Source organism: Asterias rubens, chromosome 11, assembly GCF_902459465.1.
Source record: "Asterias rubens chromosome 11, eAstRub1.3, whole genome shotgun sequence".
NCBI classification, from domain to species: Eukaryota; Metazoa; Echinodermata; class Asteroidea; order Forcipulatida; family Asteriidae; genus Asterias; species Asterias rubens.
Window position 1 is genome coordinate 1 of NC_047072.1, and position 22,412 is coordinate 22,412.

At 38.7% G+C, this 22,412-nt stretch overlaps 1 pseudogene; it reads right to left on the reverse strand.

Moving 5' to 3' along the window:
• Positions 1–290: 290 nt before the first annotated feature.
• LOC117296530 lies at positions 291–19,786 on the reverse strand (annotated as a pseudogene).
• Between the last annotated feature and the right edge of the window lie 2,626 nt (positions 19,787–22,412).

Here is a 22,412-nt window from a genome sequence, read left to right on the forward strand (position 1 = left end):
CAAGTTTTCGGCTATGACATGAATCCCTACTCACTATGAATGGAGATGTGATTTTCAAGTTAAGCTAACAACAGCTAAATACCAGTAACAAGCAATATGAAACAAATGAACATTTGGCTGGTAATCCTGTTTTCATCAAAAAAGAAAATTCATGCTAAGCAAATTTCCGTGCTTAGCAGCTCTATGTAATTGGGCCCTGTTCTTTTCAGAACCAACACTATTCACAAAACATTTTCCCGTGGTGCTACCGATAACCTCACCTATCTATATGATTAAAATAATTTTGAGATATTAAGAGATATTTATTAAAAAATTATAATTTTTACCTCATCGTCCAAGTTGTGTTTTGTATTTGGAGGTGCTTCTACTCCTTTGGCTAAATTATCCTTGTCAATAACGATCTCTTCATCATCTAGCTGCTCTTTGTTATAAAGGTCAACGACCACGTTGTCTTCAATATGTCCTGAAAGATCAGGGTTCACGGCTGGGTTTTCCTCTGAATTGACAACAAAATTTTATTACAAATAACCCTCAGACTTTTTGACCATTTATTATTATCCACTGTGGTTTGATTGATATGTTATGCAGTATGGTTTTGAATGATAGATATATAAAATATGATATCATGATGTAAACTGCATCTACATGTGCACAGTACACAGTCAACCCTCCTACTGTCTTTGAGAAAGACTCTGCTAGGGCCGAAACGTCAGGGGCCAATTTCATAGAGCTGCTTAAGCAAAAATTTTGCTTGAGCACGAAAATAGCTCGCTTATTTTTCACATGTTACTGGCAAAAATGTCATGCCATATACATTGCTTGTGACTGGTATTTAGCTGTTCTTTGCTTAGTATAACAATTGAGTGTAGTCTTGTCCGGTAATGTGATTTTACTAAGCAAGGATTTTTTTGCTTAAGCAAAATTTTGTGCTTAAGCAGCTCTATGAAATTGGGCCCAGGCCATTATTTTCTTTTGCAATTACTTGAAAAAAGAGAGATTTGAATGAAATGCACCGTTAGTTGTTGTCAGGTCAGCATCATCATTAGTCCCGTACAACACCAGCTGGAAGCTGGTGAATCGAGCCACCTTACTACTTCCCCTCGGAATATCAGGAAGGTCCTCCTCCTGCGACTGGACCCCCGGTGGGGTGTGGTGATACTCAACCTCCAGGCGCCACACCCCGTTTGGGTTCTCGCCCCAGTTCCCTACCGACATGAAAGGAAACTCGTCCACTGACTGAGTGGTGTTGTCATTCTTGCGGGTCGAGAGGAGCTCGGAGGGGGTGCCCTGCGGGGACCAGATCGTCAGGGAGACGTCGCCATGGCGGGGGGCTTGGTAGGAGATTTTCGCGTTGGTGTGCTCCAGTTTGGTGATGGGGCAATTTATATCTATGTAGACTACGGTGGACATTCCTTGAAGGATTGATCTAGAGAAGAAAGTTAGGACAAACGAAAGATAAGCATTTGAGGTAGGGATGGTCACATAATGAACAAAATTAATATAAGTTTGCTTGAATGACTCAAAGCAGCCTCCATTGTCTGAAAAAGACTTGTTTTCAACTGACTCTTATATGAGTTGATGGAGGGTGAGTCTTGTTTGTCCAGAAGGAGAATATTAATTTTGGTTTTTACCCATACACAGATGTGTGTTAGCACTGATACTCAGTACTTTCCCCAGAGTCCTGTGAAAAAAATATCACAGGCAGTTTACTCGGGTGGGATTCGAACCCATGACCCTTGCAATTCTAGAGCAGTGTCTTACCAACTAGACTACCGAGATTGATGTAGAAGGAGTTTGTTCCACAGTAGTGCTAGTGCAGTGCAAGTCTTGGTGAAAGACGCTCTTGTTGAGTTGGGCCTACAAATGTGTACATACATAGAAGTGTTGTGGCTGAGTGGTTAAGAGTACTGAATTCAAACTCTGGTGTTTCTGATCAGCAGAGCGTGTGTTCGAATCCCCAGCCATGACACTTGTGTCCTTAAGCAAGACATTTAACCAATGCTTCGTCCTTCGGATGGGAGGTAAAGCCATTGGTCCCATTTGTTATGTGCATGTAAACGAACCCAGTGTACTTATCGAAAAGAGACGGGGTTCGCCAAGGTTTTCCTTGCTGTGGCTGCTGTATACGCCGTAGCACCTTGTAAACCCTTATTAGGTGCTAAATAATTGAGTCTCAGAATTCATCACTTCAATAATCTATCTTTCTGAAAGTTTGTACATAATCAGCGCCTTGAGTACCTTCTATGGTAGATACGTGCGCTATATAAGACTTCGATACTATTATTATTACACATGTTCGCAACTATTCCACCGGCAATTTTTGATGCGCAAACCCTTCAGCAAGAACTTATGGGGTGGATATATGGAAGTTTCCCCAACAGACCTCGGTATCGTTTGAAAGTAATGTGCACAGCGCAAAGTTGAGCAGGGGAACGTGATAGTTGAACAACAACGCCTTGAACAAAAGACTAGTGCATCCCTCTGAAGTCAGTTAAATTCACAACTCTCACTATACTTAGAATGTTCATGTATTAAAAGTGCATTTGTGTTTTTGTTTGTATGGGCATGCCTACTACAAGCTTTGGCTTTTCTGGTTATGCCCCCCCCCCCCCATTTCCAATTCTCCTCAGTACTGTTCTTTGTCATTGTTTTTTTTTTTCTTCTCTGTTGGAACGGAAATAAATGTCTTGAAATGAAATGAAACATTGAAAACTCACTTATGATATCTTGACGTTGTGGTCGAGTACGTCTGCTGAGGTCCGACTAGTCTCCAAGTCAGAGCCAGCTCTACCATCTTGCCGGCATCCAGCATCCCGAATCCAAACTTCTCATTGGTGTGGAAGCCAGCGCCGTTAATGTGCCAGCCAGACTCTTCCACATTGGGAATGTGGGATCCGTGAACAACGATGTGCTGTAGATCACGCCAGGTCAGATTTGGGCTGCAGAAGAAAGACAAACGATAGTATTAATATGACTATTATTATTAATAATAATAATAATAATAATAATAATAATAATAATAATAATAATAACCCGTTTTTATACATGCTATATAGCGCTTTTCACACCCGGAGGGCGTCCCAAAGCGCTTCACATTATAACCCCTGGTCACTGGGCCTTAACTCTCTCCTTAACCCTTAGCACGCTACGAGGCTGTACACACAGTATTCCCCTGGCGCTGAATTTCCTGTGTGGGGCTACTAAAATGCACATACATTTTTCCTCAAGACCTTTACTCTGTGAAGGAAGTGTTTTGGGCTAAATTGCAAAATAAGTTTTATACTCAGTATTTTATTTCCCATCTAATGCAGTAAACATTATGTTTTTTGGATAATAACCGAGATACGCTTGTTTCATTACCACTATTCTATCACCGGCCGCCAAGCCTAGTTGCTGTCAATTTTTATCGGGGCCATCGTCCGATCCAGACCCATCGCTGCTGCCATCCGACTCATCGTCGTGTTCATAACATCGTTATCGTTGACATATACACAGTACACGTACACAGTACACGTACAGCATTCTCAACACATCAGAATCTCTCGAAAAAAGCTCTTCAAAGTCTGATTCTCCGGAGTCTGAGTCCTTAAAATTTTCCAGAAATGCTGCATGGACGTCCATTGTGTCCGCATTTTGTCTTAGCGTACAGCTTTTTAATCGGAAATTGTGAGAAATTTGGGACAAAAGATCGTTTTTTCCAGATGAAATATCGTTGCATACATGTACAGCTAGATACATGCAGCTGGATGAGGGTCAGGGGTCAATAGTTTCCCAGAAATCCTCATCTATTTACTTGCAGTACTGCTGGGTGACTGGAGTCGCCGACAGCGCGCAGGGAATAAATACGCTCGGCGACTGTGGTCGCCGATAGCGTGCAAAGGGTTAAACCATCTCAGCTCCCTGGTGGGGAGTATACAGCCTGTGCAACAATGCGCTACTAGGCTAAATCAATCACAAGAACCATCTCTGCCCTAACAGGTACCCATTTACACCTGGGTGGAGAGAAGTAATTATAGTGAAGTGTCTTGCTCAGGGACCAGAATTAACATTTATCATGTTTATTGTTTTCCTTGTATCTTACAAAATTGGTTTTAATTGAGTTAAATGGACCATACCAAAACCTAACGCCATGTCGAACTGAACTCTTTTGGTATAATGATGTTCTTTGGTGGGAAACATCAATTAGTGTTTTGAGTATTAATATGGAGTTGTAGGCCCCTATTTTTCATTATGCGTTTATAAAAACCCAGTGAGAGTTTACCTTTTGTGAAAAAAAGTTAACAATCAGATTGATGTAGGGAGAATATTGTGCCTATGGGTTTATTTAATAATTCCCAATGCAAAATTAACATCTATTAAAGGGAAGGTACACGTTTGGTAAATACTCAAAACAAGTATTAACTTAAAAACTGACTTGACAATGAGCATTGGAGAGCTGTTGATAGTATAAAACATTGTGGGTAATTTCTCACTAAAATAATAAAAGACTTCTAGCTAGAAGTCTTTTATTCCTATCTGAAAGCACACAAATTCGTCCAACAAGGGTGTTTTTTCTTTCATCATTTTCTCGCAACTTTGATGACCGATTGAGCCAAAATTTTCCAGGTTTGTTATTTTATGCTTATGATGGGATACACCATGTGAGAACACTGGTCTTTGACAATTACCAAATGTGTACCTTCCCTATAAACCATTGTGTTATACATGTACCCGTCATTAAAATAGAGGATTCAAACTTCCTGAATTCAGTGCACTTGTATTGGCTCAGGCCCACGACATGCCACAGAGCTTGGTAATCATTGAGTATATCTGAAAGAAAATCTGATGTCAACTTACTTAGCTTGGAGAACCAGTGCAAAGAGACCTGCTGCTAGTGGGGCTGCACTGGATGTCCCGATGAAATTATCAATGCAACCATCACGGATGTCCGTAGTGATCTGTGATGGATGAAATCAAAACAAGAGAATGGTAATCAAAACTACACCAATGCAACACCATAGTATTGTTAAAATTCCAAGAGAACGGTAGTCGCGAGAGCACATGCTGGAATACTTAACTGATCCAATATGACCATTCCCACTGTCTCAACTTTTCAGACACTCCCTTTAATAATTGTTGAATGCAAGCCCACTACATGTCTTCACTTAAATCCAATACTTCAATATTAGTCGTCCCCCTCACACCTACATGTAATTCTTGGGGGATAAATCTTTCCTTTTTCTGTATTTAGTTTCATGCGCAAGTCTTCTTCTTTTATTTATTATTAATACCAAGAAGCAAATGCATCGTCTACTTACCACCAGATTTTTAGGTTTACTGTAATCCCGTTTGGCCTTGATGTCACTGATTCCTCCAGACAGAACGACGGCCATCGTTGAGGCGCACAGTCTCCATGAAGTAAACCGACTCCCCCATGTCATTAATGGAACCAACCGAGATGGTGTGGATGCTACCGACGTAGCCGTCCGCTCCGCAGTCGTCTCCGTTATTACCGCCGTTACCTGAGGCCCAGGTGTAGATGGAGCCCTTGCCACCACGACCCTAAACAATAATAATAATAATATTTATTACTTAAAAACTATTTCATGTCACATAGACATCAATAAGCATTGTACAATAAAAATGTATCAGTTATTAAGAAATACAGATTGATTATCAACAAAAATATCAATAACTAATTGATAACAAAGTGATTCTAAAAAAAGGTGGGTTTTCAAGGTTCACATCAATTCCAGGGTATTAGCAGATCAAACAGCTATTGGCAGCCCATTCCACAAGCAGAGGGGCAAATATTTTAAATGAGCGATTGCCATACTATTTTGTTTTGCCAAGTTGTTGCTGTAAAGATACAAAACCAGAGGATATCGAGTGCAGAGTGCAGTAGTTGATCTGTAGCCAAGTAGCTCACAAAGATAACCTGGGCCCAATTTGATGGCTCTGCTTACCGCCGAATTCTGCGCTTAACACCGTGATTCCCCGCTTACGTGCAAGCGCTGAATATCTGCGCTAGCCTTGTAAGCGTAGAATGCCTAATAACGTGAAGTACGCCTGCGCAGAAGTCCAAATTCGCCGCTAACCCGTGAAATACGCTTGCCTTAAGCACAGAATTCCTGCTTTTGTAAGCGCCGATTCTGTGCTTACGGTAAGCAGAGCCATGAAATTGGGCCCTGGTACCATCATAATTGTACAATAAGGGAGCACTGTAACCTCAACTGGTTCCCATTTACCTTTGTGATTCCCTCAACCAGCGCTTCACCCATCAATTTCCCTGGTACCCTCATAATTTTGCCGGTATCAGCTGGTCCCCAGCAACAGCTGTAGATATCAACGTGTTGATTATGGAACGTCAGTGGGTCGGCTTCAATTGCATCAGTCACATCGCCGTCAAGAAATCGTATGCCTAGAGATCAAACCAAAAATCTTTGTTATGAACAAAAACCTTAACAAGCTACATTTGTACATGTGCATCTTTGCTGAGATCCAATCTTTCTATCAATAAGGAAATTGAGTTCACGTGAGATTAAACAAATTTGTATTGTGTAAAAGACAATCGTTTTGATTATTCTTCTCCAGTGGTTTTCAGAAAGCCTCTTACAAGGCTGTTAAAGACACTGGACACTATTGGTAATTGTCAAAGACTAATTTATATATTTATTGACCAAACCAACAGCGGACGAGCCGCCAATTACAGGAAAGGATACCAAAAAAAAAAACAATAAGAAATATTCATATAGCCTATATAAAAACAATCTGATATGTACAAAGTTAACAATTAAAATAGAATCATCTTAGGAAAGAAAATTAAAGCATACTTTGAAGATTAAGTAAAATAAAATAGGGAACAGAAACAGACCACCATGAACGACTGTGAAAATATATTTAAAATAAATTATAAACAGAATAAACGATAAAAAAGACAAGGGGAAAAAAAAAAAAAATGGATGTAAACAATACCAAATAAAATAAAACAAAACACTGTAAATACATGTATACATTAGTCTTCTCACTTGGTGTATCTCAACATATAAAATAACAAACCTGTGAAAATTTGAGCAAAATTGGTCGTCGAAGTTGCGAGATAATAATGAAAGAAAAAACACCCTTGTCACACTAAGTTGTGTGCGTTTAGATGGTTGATTTCAGGACCTCAAATTCTAAATCTGAGGTCTCGGAAAATTACTTCTTTCTCGAAAACTATGGCACTTCAGGGGGAGCCGTTTCTCACAATGTTTTATACCATCAACCTCTCCCCATTACTCGTTACCAAGTAAGGTTTTATGCTAATAATTATTTTACCAATAGTGTCCACTGCCTTTAAATCACCACTCAAGTTAAAGGCCCGGTCACACAGGCCTCCATACACGAATGCATTGTTAAAACAATGCACGCCCTCGATTGGTTGAATGAGCGTGGGCGTACTATGCAGGGAGAAATTCAACCAATAGAATGCGTTCTATTTGCGTCGTGATCGTTATCAGTTTCGATATCGCTGCAGCGTGACTTGGTCTTGAGTCGTACATGAGTTCTGTTTTGTATAGCTGCTTGTTGCAGCTACCTCCTTGGTTGCAGCATGGAGCAGGCGTGATATTTGGCCCTCGGAAAAAAGGTACATGTACACATAATGCAGGCTTTAGTACTTTTCAGGCTAATCGCAATTTTCCTGATTTTTCCAAAGGCAAACAAAACGGCAAATCAGACTAAAGTAGGAACCATTACATGCCTGATGGGGGTATAATAAAGCAGTGTTTCTAAAATTTCAAAAACTTGTGTAATAGATAAGCATGAAAAACTCAGAAGTACCTGATAAACAATGACAAATTATTTAAACAAACACTCGTATAAGAAACCAGTTTAAATAGCTTTCCTGTTAAAAAAAGTTGTTCAAGAAGCTATTTATATGCTGTAGTCAGTAGGCCTATTTTAAACATAGTCTGGTAACTTCTTACCTCCAATGCTTGCCTCGGGGGCTGCTCCAACACCACATATACCATTATTGGCTTCGGCAGCCACCTCTCCTGCACAGCGTGTGCCATGACTGTAGGAGAAGTCAAAATGGAAGAACAAAATTAGACAAGAAACCAAATTTATTCTTTATAACAATATTCATTAACTACTGGTTATCACTTTTAATTGTACACTGTGATAATTGTCACATGTAACTTACAGTAACCTCTAGGCCTATCTAAAGGTAAACATTAAATAAATTAACTATCAGGACATATTTGGTCGTCAGAAAAAAAGTAGGAATATTTCATCAAATACTAGGGCTGACCCACATACGTACAAAATGGAAAGGTCTTAAATGGACTTGGATCGGTCGAGTTGGTCTTTGAAAAGCGTATTAAACCGTTTGTTATAGAATGCATATGATTAGAGAGATATTTTAAAAGTAGAATATAATGATCCACACAAGTATCACTCGAAATTACGTCGTTTTCCTTTTACCTCGTCGACAAACACGGTCGGCCATTTATGGGAGTCAAATTTTTGACTCCTATAAATGGCCGACCATGTAAGTTCTCAAAGTAAAAGGAAAACCACGCAATTTCGAGGCAAATGTGTGTGGATCATTGTATTCTACTTTTTAAACATCTTTCTACCCATATGCATTTTATAACAAACGGTTACAAACGCTTTTCAAAGACCAACTCGACCGATCCAAGGCAACGTGTTCCTTTAAAATCCTGAAATGCTTTATATTGGGCAAGGCAAAATTAGGAACAGTATCCCAAGTACAAAGTGGATCAAAGAGCATGATTTACGAATATCCAAATAAAACAAGATCTACTTCTTGGCAGGCAGACATTAAAAAATTCTAAATTCAAATACAAGTCTGAAAATGCTCATCCTTTGATTTAGAAATTGGTTTTGTTTAAAAAATATAACTCTAAGCCTGAAATAACAAGACATTAGGCCTATTAAATTGCAACAGAAATAATGCAACAATTATATCTGAACTTTTGTATATTTTCAAAAAATTAATACATTGCAATCAAAACCATCATGGCATGGCTTGAACACACTGTACATTTCACTGATATTTATTGTACATGTGCAGTGTTTCAGTCAGTGATATCAAGTTAATAAAATACTTCTCATTTTCTTTGATGCATGTAATTTCCTTCAGGATGTTTGGTTATTTTCTTTACTTTTACTTTTGTCCAGTGTAATAGTTTTGGAAACAGAACATTTCTTGTTTAAAGCTAATCACAAGTCCCATTTGGATTGTTTAAACAAAAATTGAAATGGACTAAATACAAATGTCAAATAGATCGGTAACAGGATAAGTCCTAAATTTATCTTTGCAACTTTTCTTTAATTCTCCACCAAGTCAGTGTCAAAAGAGTTTGATTTTGAGGGGCACTGTCGTCGGGATCACATTAAGGCTGTGGCTGTCAGCTGTACACGTAATTATGAACTCTTTTCAAGTTACTGCATGAGGGCGCTTGCTACATGTAGCTGTCACATTACAGCATAGACCTTATTGCAAATCCTTGGTACGCGCGCGCATAGGCGCGGGAGAAGGTGCATGCTGGTCTAGCTAGCGATCAAGTTTGATTGCTAATTAGACCAGTATGCACCTCATTCAACATTTAGCGCTTGCGTAATGGGTATTTATGAAAAGGTCTATTGACCCCTTGCACGCCATGTTGGTGGGCAGTTAGGTTTACATGTATTAACGCCGCGTCGCCTAAAATGCACACCTCACTGCATAACGCACGGCATAGAGTTATATATGAAAACGCACAGTGAAATTGCCCACCAGTATGGCGCATTCAAGATTTTTCTGATGGTGACGTCAGGTGAAATGGGTCAATAAAAATGAAAGCACCCTTCATAATGTGTTAAGTACCTATGTTCATGTAGGGTGAGTGTTCATACATGTATGTCACAGGCCTGCTATGACCACAGTCGCCCTGTGACCTCTTCTTCAGTTCTTGGTCAAAATTTTGCCTTTGTCTAAAAAGTCTGGTTATAAAGTCCACCACCGCGTATTACTATTAGTGTCCCCTTCACCATGTTCACCACACTCAAGACTAGCCAAATATGGAAAATAATGACAACTCACCATCGTCCACGATGGTCACCACCACGCCCTTTCCCATAAGGCCTAGCTCCCAGGCTGGGGCTAGGTTCATGTCTACACCACGCTGTGCTTTGTTCTGGCCTTGGTTGTGCTGCAATGAAACATATAGGGAAAATATTTAGTGGAAGTATCGTGGCCGAGCGGTAAAGAGCACCGAATTCATGACTCTGGTGTTTCTGATCAGCAGAGTGTGGGTTCGAATCCCCAGCCGTGACACTTGTGTCCTTAACCATTGCTTCGTTCTTCGGATGGGACGTCTCATGTAAAGCCGTTGGTCCCATGTGTTGTGTAACGCATGTAAAAGAACCCAGTGCACTTTTCGAAAAGAGAAGTGGTTCGCCCCGGTGTTTCTGGCTGTGGCTGCTGTATGCGCAGTAGCACCTTGTAAACCCTTATGAGGTGCAAACTAATTGGGTCTCAAATTTCATCACTGCAATAACATATCTTTCTGAAAGTTTGTATATACTCAGCGCCTCGAGTACCTTGTTTGGTAGATACATGTACGTGCGCTATAAGACTTTGATACTATTATTATTATAAAAAATATGAGGTATGTACACGTATAATAATAATGATAATAATAACAACTGCATTTCTACAGTGCCTAACACCTCCACAAGAAAGTCTCTAAGCGCTCACAGGAACAAAAGAAAAGTTATGTATGATGATGAATTGAACGGATATGTTTTGAGAAGAGTCTTGAAACTTGAGATAGTGGTAGCTTGTTTAATGGGTCGAGGGAGATTGTTCCATAAATGAGGTGCAGCAAATTTAAAACTATGTTGACCATATGTTTTGGTGGCAATATTAGAGATTACAAGGGTGTCTTTGTTTGCAGAACGGAGGTTTCTAGTAGGAATGTATGGAGGGAGTAGATCTTTCAGGTAATTTTGTCCACTTCCAGAACTGCATTGAAAAGGTGCGTAAAAATGAGAATATTATTATCCCAGTCATAAGTTCTTGTAATACCACGGTAACAAATTGTGAAGTTTGACTGGTAAAGAACTAGCCCTGGCGGCCTTACACTTTCGTATTGTACTACAGTGACGTCCTGGACATCAGGGTCCATTTCTGGGCAGAAAATTTTCAAAGTTTCATAACTCAAATCTTACCTGCAAGAAAGCACCAATTTCAACAGATTCACATTCCATGGCAGCATATATTTTTCTGCGGTGGGTTTTGATCGTCATATATTCTTCACAAATCCGTCATTTTCATGAAATAATGCAGCTCCCAACGTTAAGAAATTCAAATTTTTGTTCGTACTCTCACAGTCTGCCGTGTGTACGCAAGACGCACGACGGGCAAATCTTGCATTGCGTTTGCGTATTAAACGCTGTGCAGTCAAGATACGGTGAGCCAGAATTCATGCCCCAGAAACGGGCCTCAATAGTTAGGACGCTGTATCTGTGTACAGAGAAAGAGTCCTATATAGGGCTAGTAAAGAACCAATCATGTGACAAGCAACAAAAACGCATCTCCCACGGCTGCAGAGCGCGAGGGGAACATGAGTGATGTTAACCTTGATTGTTCCCACCGTTGGGAACTGCCCAGTTTCGAGGGAATAGTGAAGACTTGTTTCTTGTATTTGTTGAACAATAATGTTCGTCTGCTTAAAAACTAGGATAACTTTCCATATGGCGCCACCACTTTTTCACTCATTTTTACAAAAAGGGATATATCAATCAGGTAAATTAGATACTATATTATTTTATTTGGAATGAAAAAGTGGTGGCGCCATACGGAAACTTTTCCAAAAACTATGCATAATGTTTGAAGATGACAACAGAACTTTGAGAAGAGGAATAATCATGTTACCAAAACAAAACAATTGTTGCACGCTGTGATTTGGGGTCCATGGGTTTTGTACACCCTCAGTGGAAATTTTCTGCCTCGGGTGTACAAAACACCATGGACCCCGTCACAGCGTGCAACAATTGTTTAATGGTATGAAGAACACATCAGTAGATGACTTACCAGGTACCATTGCTGTGGAAACTTAGGATCGTTAAACGGTGGCACGTAATCACTTCCTGTCGCATCGTGGGGCACGGCCTTCGCATCACGCTTCACGTGAAACAGAGTTTCTTGCTGCTCAACCCACAACACCTGTCAAGAAGAAACAAAATCAAAAAATGTTATGGAAAATATCATGGCGGGGGCCATGGCCTCTGTTGCCCCTGAGCTCTAAACTCAAAACAACTCTAGCTAGAAAGGGCCACAGATTATTATTAAAGTGTTTGATGTACAACATGTTCACATGCAGTTTACAAATACAAATGTTTAGAACAGTGTTACGCGAACATCGTACAATGATAAAGTCTCACAGAGACTGGGTATGTTCATTATAAATCACATTAATTTACATTATGTTAGATAAGCGTAAAGCAGCCAATCACATCATTGGAAAAGAGGTAAGTTTTTAAGTGAGTACACACCAAGTGTCAGCCTTCTTTTATCTAAATGAGGTACATTTTGTTTGGTAATGCAGGGCCTATTCTGTTGCAACACCACACCCCACAATTTCTAGACTTGTTGATGGCAAACTGTGGGTGACCTTTAGTCCAAAATAATCAAATAATTGTTAACACTTAAGGAAAACAAAAGACCGATTTGTGAAGTCTTGAAAGTGGATTTGCTTATGCTTTTAAGTAACGTAATCAATGTGGTCATGTTCCCTATACAAGCCAATCAAGTGGTGAGCAAAACCAATAGCACCAGTCTATATGTAGACGCGTTCCTCATTCATGAAAAGTAATCAACTGTCAAAAATAGATCATGACCTCATGTTTGGACTCTCTCGAATCATCAAGCAATTAAACATTTTTTGCATGTATACCATCAGTCCTTTTGGTTGGTAATGAGTTGTATGCAAGAGCCAATTCTATTTTCTCAAGATATAAAACTAATAGATAGTTTTCTATCGTAAAGTATAAATAAAACATACATAGCTAAAGTGTATACGACATTCTTCAAGCAACAATAGAAATGGAACCCAGCTTTGTGTGTCGTAATCATGCTTTGAGGACAGTTCATGCGCACTGCCATTTGAGCTGTATGGTAAATTTCAGCTTTCACGTTGGTTGATCAAGTTAGTTAGCGAGTAAAACAGACACAGACAACAATGGCATACTTTTTGCGGATGTTCTGCCCAAACTTTGACAATCCCCCAAATTACAGTTAGGACTTGTTCCAACTTGAGGGGAATTCTCCATCTTTCAGCCGATGAAAATATTCTCATAAATATTCAATATTTTGTAGACGTGTTTTCAAGAAACATAAACAAACATAATTAACCAATCATTGAATGATTGGACATAATTTTATATTACTTAGATAAATAATAAATAAAAATCAATCAACAAACAAGATAAAGATCTAGGCGAAGGTAAGGCATTCGGCGTAGATAGTTGGTTTTGCTCGTGAATTCGACCGGCCCTTAAGAGGACAAGGCCATTTTCATTTAGCAAAGGTCACTTCCACTGGAAAATCTCTCCAAAACAAATTAAGGGGCACCAAGATCAAGACCAAGAACCAATTTCATAGAGCAGATAACATTACTTAGTAGTTTTCTGCTTAGCAGAAATGAGCAGGATACCAGGCTCAAATGGTACATGTGACATGGTAGTTTGGCTGGTAGTCTTGTTCTGGTAAGCATAATTTGGTTATGCTTAACTCCTTTGTGTGCTTAAGCTGCTCTATGAAATTGGGCTCTGGGCAACACAGGCCATAACCTTGAGGAATTCAAGCCTGAACTCAAGCTGGAATTGCAAAGGCTTAATAGACTATATGTAAGTCTTGCATGCATTCAAACTTCACAAACCAACTTGTTCTCAACCATATTGAGTTTTAAGTGTGCAGGATTCTGCTGTTAAGTTAAACAGAGTTTATGACTATAGAAATTATATTTTGTTGTTGGGAAAGTGGGACTTGCACAGTCTATAAGTGTTAACAGTAATACTGTATTGGCAATTGTGGCCAGCTTACCATTGAGCCTACATGTACATGTGCAAAATCAACACAATAAAACAGTCAAATAAAAGAGATGATATTGTTTAAGAAACTGCAAATATTAGTTGATACACGGGTACTGTTTCTACCCCCATTTCATACTCCTGTTTGTAAATAAGCAATTGAAACAAGTTTCATAGCTCTGCTTATCACAGATTTCTGCCCTTACAATCACCATTCTCCACTTACAGACTAGGCTCCATTTCTGAACTAGCTGTATAAGCGAAGAATGCTTTAGCAGCGTGATGTACGCTCACTCACAAGCGAAAAGTCCTAGGTTATGCTAAGTGCAATACACTGAACATTATTGCTTCGTCCTTCAGATGGGACGTAAACCATAGGTCCTGTGCTGCAAAATGAAGGACTCAGTATGGTCCAGAAAAGGTGGCGTGCCTCGGTATTTCTGGCAAGGTTGGTTGCATGCATTAAGAAGACTTTTCACTTCAGCCAATAGGGGGAGGTTTCTTTGTAAGATGGTGACAATGAAATTGGTCTATGGCATGTTCCTGACTTGGTCACAAATGGATTCTACAAGCAAGTTTAAAGAGCTCTTCTGTTGGAAGGCTGGCTTGATGAAACGCACCCCCCCCCCCCACTCCCGCGCTTATTGTAGCTTTTCATGCAACATCATCGTAGCTTCTCAGGATTGGAATTTGAGCATGAATAAGTGTCAGACATAAAAATATTACCATTATGTGAATTTCCCAATTAGCCAAAACCTCTGAATTCTACTGTTACCATTTCACTTCGACTCTAATCAGCTATAATCAGTAATTTTATCGTTAACACTCACCCTTTAGTCCACTAATATTTACAGGATAGTTCTATGAAAGTATTTTACCTTTTGACTCTTGTACACCGATCCTGTCGATTATGTTCTACACCCAAAAATATCAGGACCATCACTAAAAATGTACTTTACCGTTATGGCAACTGAAGTGTAACTTTGCCGAGTGCATCCTGTGTGTCTGTAGCTGAACCAAGACATCCGACTGCGTGGTAACGCTGTAACCCCAACCCCCAAAACAAACAAACAAACAAACAAGCAAACAAACAAAAACAAATATTAGTAACATAATTCTAAGGTTAAATTCCAAGGGCTCATTTTCATGGAGCTGCTCAAGTAGAAAATACTGCTTGGGGTTTTTAAAAAGTCTGTCAATAAGTTTAAGAGTTTATTGAGAAGGGTTGGTAAAGAGTAGACCAATCAACTTCAAAGGGCTGCTTATAGAGAATGTTGCTGGAAAAAAATCTATGTGAATAAATTCAAAAGCTTATAGACTGTGATTGGTAGAGACCGACCAAATTCAAAGTAGGATTTAAAAACTTTACATTGTATGAGTAGAAGCGGTTGAGGTTTGTGGTAGCATCATGTGAAAATTTCTTTCAAAATAGTCTTGGTACTGTAAAGAGCCAGCAGTTGACAACTCAACGTTTCAATCAGTATGCTCTGATCCCCTTCAGGTGGACTCTGTTGCTGGATGCTGCCGAAAAGATTAACCGGTACTTGGGCTTGGCTTGATGGTGCAACAGCAACAGAGTCCAGCATCCTTCTGAAGACGATCAAAGCATACTGATCAAACTGTTGAGTCGTCAACCACCGGTTCTTCTCAGAAACAACACTACACAAAAGCGATGTACACATGAGAAGAAGCATACAGGCCTGACAGGGTGCCACTGCAGTTCACTGCAAACCTATAACTTGATCCTGGCTACACGCTAGTTAGCGGTTGTATGGCGACTGACTGCCCCCCCCCCCCCTCAAACAAAGAAAATTACAAAATAGGGAGACTGCCAACATAGGGCTAGATAGCTCAGTTGGTCAGTTGGTAGAGCCCCGGCAAGTTAATCCAGTGGTTTTTGGTTTGAGTTCCATTCTAGTAAATTTTTCTAAGGTCAACCCCAAATCAAGTTAAGAGGGCATGAATGAACCTGCAATGCGTTTACCTTTCTCCCTTTCAGCATATTAGTCAGCATCTTTGTACCTGTCCCAACTCCAACCACCAAGACACCTGAGGTGTTCATGTCCAACGTTCCACAATGTCCAATCCGAAGTCGCTTGGATGGCTGTGAGATTCCTTTCGTCTTGTGATGGCTGTGGTCCTGGTCTTGACGTTTTTGTTCTGTGAACAAACATTAAAAAAAACGGTTAAACAACGGTTAAACAACCAACACTACACTGTGTCTTATTTATGACTTGTTTATCTCCTTACTTTTCATTAAAATACCAAGAACCTAATTAACCAGTATCTGGTACCTCACATAAATTTGGGCTCTGAAATTCCAACAACTCTCAACAACATTGTAACTTTCTTACCACTGAAGAGCATTTGCTTAAGTCTGTTGACTAGGAAAGCTGAGGTAATTCCAGTTGGCTTATAGACAGAAAATAGGCCGTTCAAATCAGACACAAAACGCTGCTTACATGGGACACCACGCATTTTCAGGGGCGGTCTTGCCTGCAATTAGAAAAATCAACAATCAGATAGCACCAGGATACCAACCTTTCATTAAACCAAACCATCCAACCTCCCAAGTCATATAAGAAATCATGCCGTTCACTCTTCATACATAAAGCATGCAGGCATAAGGTTTATCGCGATTCAGAACCACAATGCGTTGTGGGTAGGCAGATGGAGCAGTTTGCTAAGCGGTGTATGTTGTCATGCACAACTTGCGCACGCATCGCTTATTATCTTTGTGTGGGTTCAACAGCGCCCTCTCTTGATATTTTGCTTTATACTATAGTTTCTAGGAAGTAGTGTTGGACTGACTGGAGTGGACCAGATTGTCATTTGCCACTCGAAAGAATCTCGTAACCCTCCGGCCTGGCAGCCGTTAAACCGGCTGAATGTGTTCACCTAGCTCTTACTTAGCTTGCTTTGTGTGTTTTAAACATTTAAAGGCAGTGGACACTAAGACTAGCCTTCACAGTTAATGTATGTGTCTAAACATAATGCATAAAATAACTAACCTGTGAAAATTTGAGCTCAATCGGTCATCAAAGTTGCGAGATAATAATGTAAGAAGAAAACACCCTTGTCACACGAAGTTGTGTGCGTTGAGATGGTTGATTTTGAGACCTCAAGTTCTAAATCTGAGGTCTCAAAATCAATTCAAATTCGCTGAAAAATACTTCTTTCTCGTCAACTATGGCTCTTCAGAAATCAGAGGGAGCCGTTTCTCACAATGTTTTATACCATCAACCTCTCCCCATTACTCGTCACCAAGAAAGGTTTTATACCAATAATTAATTTGAGTGATGACCAATAATGTCCACTGCCTTTAAATAGTGAAACAAAATAAGATTTTAAAAAGAAACTTGTAACTGGTAACGAAAATAGACCTTATGCACATGACGTCATTTCAGTACGGCGCCCCCGCATTGAGGTCAAAAGGAGATTGTTCATTGGTCAATCTATGTGCGTTTTGATTGTTTCGTCACCGTTTGACCTCAAAGATGGCGGCTGGATGACGTCAATGCATAACAGCCATTCCATTGTGACTCGCGTGACAATCTCACTGGTTTTTCAACTTTTGAAAGATCTATACTCCAAAATATAACACATGGCTCTCATGTAACTCAATTTATATAAACTTAGTGAAGAGCCCTATAACAAAAAATAAAAAAGGAAAACAAATTGTGTAGGTATCATGTTTTTATAGGAGTTCCAAAAATGTGACTCGCGTGACTGCCAAAAAATGAAAGGTGTTGCATCCCTGTATGCCATTGCCCAGTCGTGAGAACTCAGAGGAACTTTTTAGTTCTAGATCACTTTTTTTTTAAGTACAAGAGAAGCACTATATTATACTATAAAAAGTACAAAATAAAAAGTTTTAAAAAAATTGAAAATTTGTTAAATGCAACGTGACTCGCGTGACAGAAGTTTGTGACTCGCGTGACAAGTGAGAAAATATACAATAACTAAACAGGATACTGCATAACAAGAACATTTTATTTCATTCAGAACACTCAGAACTTGAAATTGAATCTTTTCATAAAAGGAAGAAACGCCTGAAGCAACATTTAAAGGAAAAATTATCTGAACAGGCTTTGACTTAAACATGGTAATGTTGGGGTGGTTCTGAAAAGAATTTGTGGTTTATCAACACTGTCTGGTCGAAACGTTGAGTTGTTAAACCACCGGTTCTTTTCAGAACCACTCAAACCCATAGAGAGAACCCTTACTAGAAATTATTATATTGTTTTGTGATTGGGTAAAGGACTTTTTTCTCACTACGCTTGGCAGAGTGGTTAAGAAACCACAAATTTTGGTGTCAAGTTCTAATGGCATTAGACTGTGTTAGGCTGAGTACATGTAAATCTGATAAGTAATTTCTTTATTGATGCCCCCCTCCAAATCTAACTTAAGAATACTGTCTTAAAATACCCAGTTTCATCAAATATTTTTGTTTGTTCTTGTTTTAAGTTTATCATTCCTTGTATTATTTAAATAATGCAGGTAAATTATGCAGATGTGAGCACATTGTACAGTGCAATATGCAGTGTATGTAGTACAACATGATCTGCTGACAGTGTGCCAGGTTACAATTGTACACTGTTATAATTCATTGTTCTAACACAAATTTATAAATTCAGGGGCATAGTAGTATGTTCCAGTGGGCTGAGGGTGCTTTGGTAACATTCCATAGACATCATCCCCAGAATACTTTGGTAGCTTTTGCTAACCATGTGCATTAAGTGCATTAGCCGTGACTCGCGTGACAAACTCGAGGGTGTTATTGTTTGTTTAGGTAGAAGGCCTAGGTAAAAAAAACTAATTAATTCTTGAAAGACCCTTTGAAAAGACCACTATTATGAGAGAGAAGAAAAAAAATGTTGAGGGTCTATAATAGAAAAATTACTATAATCATTTTTTTTGTGACTCGCGTGACAGTAAAACGAGGGTAAAAATTAACTCCCATTTTTCAAAAGTTAATAGTTCAAAAAGGCATATTTAATTTTGGCTGTCCTTACTAATGACTCTTTGTTGTTTATACATAATGATTAAATCTGAACACCTATTGTTTCATGATTTTTTTTTCAAAACCTGAATTTCAAGGATTGTTCAGACTTTTGTGTACACTTTTTACCCTTTACTCCCAAGGCTGTCGCAAAAACAATAAAGAATATTTGTATAAAGTCTTTTTAGAAGAAAAAGCACTAGGTGTTCTTGTTTCAAAATAAATGTAAAAACTTCAAAGATAACCATTTTAAATTTTTTACTATGAAGCGCAAATACCACGGAATGGCTGATAAGGTCTATTGTTAATTTTTTTTCATTGTGCTAAACTGCTACCTTTATACTTAGTGATTTAGTCTTACCCCGACTCTAATTTCCTCGTTTTGTACACGGCAGCCATCGGCCGGCCAAGCTTTGAAAGTCCACCGCCCACAGTTAACAAACGATGATATGGGTTGATTCATAAACGACTTTTGTGACCTTTTGCTCTGCTAAAAAATAGTTGTTTTTTAAAGTTTGTTTTATACTGCGATACACATACGGACGTCATCGGTATACAGGGTACCATACAGTCTTACGGAACCAGTCTATATTCCTGGACCGCTAGTCAGAAAATAGAATACATACAGTACAGGGAGGTGACGAGTGCTTCATTTCGCTAATTTCTGAAGGTGAACGAGAAATCTGACTCACCTTCAGAAAATTAGTAAGGAGACATTTTGAAACCTCCCTGTACTATATGTGTTCTACTTTCTGACTACGCGGCTGACGCGGTAGTCTTGGTTCAAGACTCTCCTGTATGTGTCACAAGAGGGCGCGCTATGTTTCTGTTAAGCAATACTTTTTTGTGCTTACACGGTGCTTACAGGCTTTATGGAATTGTGCCCCGTTTTTCAAACATGACAAAGAAAGTTTAAATAATTATGTTTGCCATCATATCCTGTAAACAATGTTGCCACACATCAAAAGTCACTGAATAATTAACAAGCTTGAGTCTTTTCTCTATTCAAGTTCTTATTTACTCTTTTATTATTAATTTTAACAAAAGATATCTCATAATACAGACATTCAACTTTTTACATGTAGCTCTTTACTTTTTCGGCAACTACATAGTGCCACGGGATGAAAAAACAGAGAAAAACTCAATGACGAAAACCGCTGGAAAACCTTGAGGCTGCCAGCAAATTGTACCTATTTTAAGATTTGCTTTTTTATATCAACCAAATTTGTAAAATATAATTATAGCAATTATTACACAAACAACTTGTGTTGCTCTTCACTTTCCGGCAACTATACATAGTCCTACAGGATTAAGAACCAGAGTTACACCCAATGAGCAAAACCCTCTGGAAAACCTTGTGACTGCCAGAAAATTGTAACTCTTTATGGTTTGCTTTTGATATCAACCAACATATTGTCTGATGATATTTTTCAAATAATTAAATTAGCTGTGTTCTAAACTGAAGTTGCAAGCTAGACCTATATGGGCCTATATAGACCTTCTTCTGGTAGCAATTTTCCAAATACCATCTCTTGTCCCTCCCCAAACCCTTTGGAATGCTTTTTGATCAGACACATTTTGCCTGCTATACAAATGCAACGCAGGAAAATAATATCATTACTATTAAGAAAGTACAACAAAGTATTAATAAAAGAGACATTAAGTCAAAGTATTCCTGTAATTTGAGTTCTGTCATGAGATAATTGCTGACCCATAATGTCAAAGATCAACACAGTGTACAATTGTGGGTTTTTCCCAGTTCATTCATGACACATATTGCATCCCAATGGGATATCATTTGAAAGATATTGTCAAAAACTGTTTTATAAAAAGATAAGTTTATAATCTCATTTATGATTTGAGCTCATATAAAAGGGATGTAACACTCATTGAGTGAAAAAACTCGGGAAACCTTGTGGCAGCCAGCAAATTGTACCTCTTTAATCGACCAAATTTGTAATTTCATTATATTACACAAACAGTTTGTTGCTCTCACTTTTTGGCAACTATATTATACATATAGTCCCACAGGATTAAAAACCAGAGTTAACACCCAATGAGCAAAAACCTCTGGAAAACCTTGTGGCTGCCAGAAAGTTGTAACTCTTCATGGTTTGCTTTTTGATATCAACTAAAATTGTCTGATATTTTTCAAATAATTATCTTAGCTGTGTTCTAAACTGATGTTGCCAGCTAGAATGACCAATATGGGCCTACAGACCTTCTTCTGGTTTCAGTTTTCCAAATACCATTTCTTGTCCCTCCCCAAACCCTTTGGAATGCCTTTTCATCAGACACATTTTGCCTGCTATACAAATGCAACGCATGCAAATAATACAATTACTATTAAGTAAGTACAACAATAAAAGATAAATTAAAGAGTATTAATAAAAGAGAACTTAAACCAAAGTTTTCCTATAAATTGAGTTCTGTCACAAAATGAGATTTGCTGACCCATAATTGCAAAGATCAACACAGTGTACACATGTGGGTTTTTCCCAGTTCATTCATGACACATATTGCATCCCATTGGGATTTCATTCGAAAAATATTGTCAAAAACTGTTTTATAAAAAGATAAGTTTAATCTCATTTAGGATTTGAGCTCATATAAAAGGGACGTAACACTCATTGAGCGAAAACACTCGGGAATAACCTTGTGGCAGCCAGCAAATTGTACCTCTTTCAAATTTTGTAATTTATATCAACCAAATTTGTAATTTGTATAGCATTATATTGCACACAAAAATTGTTACTTTTCACTTTTTGGCAACTATAATTTATAAATAGTCCCACAGGTTTAAAAACCAGAGTTAACACCCAGTGAGCAAAACCCTCTGGAAAACCTTGTGGCTGCCAGAAAGTTGTAACTCTTAATGGTTTGCTTTTTTATATCTACCCAAAATTGTCTGATATCTTTCAAATAATTATATTAGCTGTGTTCTAAACTGCTGTTGCCAGCTAGAATGACCAATATGGGCCTACAGACTTTCTTCTGGTAGCAATTTTCCAAATACCATCTTTTGTCTCTCCCCAAACCCTTTGGAATGCTTTTTCTTCAGACACATTTTGAGCTAATATAAAAAGAATTGTACAACATTAATTTTAGAGAACAATAATCATTCCAGTCCTCTATTCAAGAACATCTATCATATACCTCATAAATAGATTCCTTAATCTGATTGGTTAAAAGTGGAGCCATTAAAATAGCTGGGCCTCCTTTTTTCTGTCAGGATGATATTATAATTATACTGTGTGAGTGGACACAGCAATCGACTGCCCCCGCCCTGAAAATAATTAAAACACCAGAGTCGCAAAATCAAGGCCCCCGCTGTAGGCCTTGTCAGTTC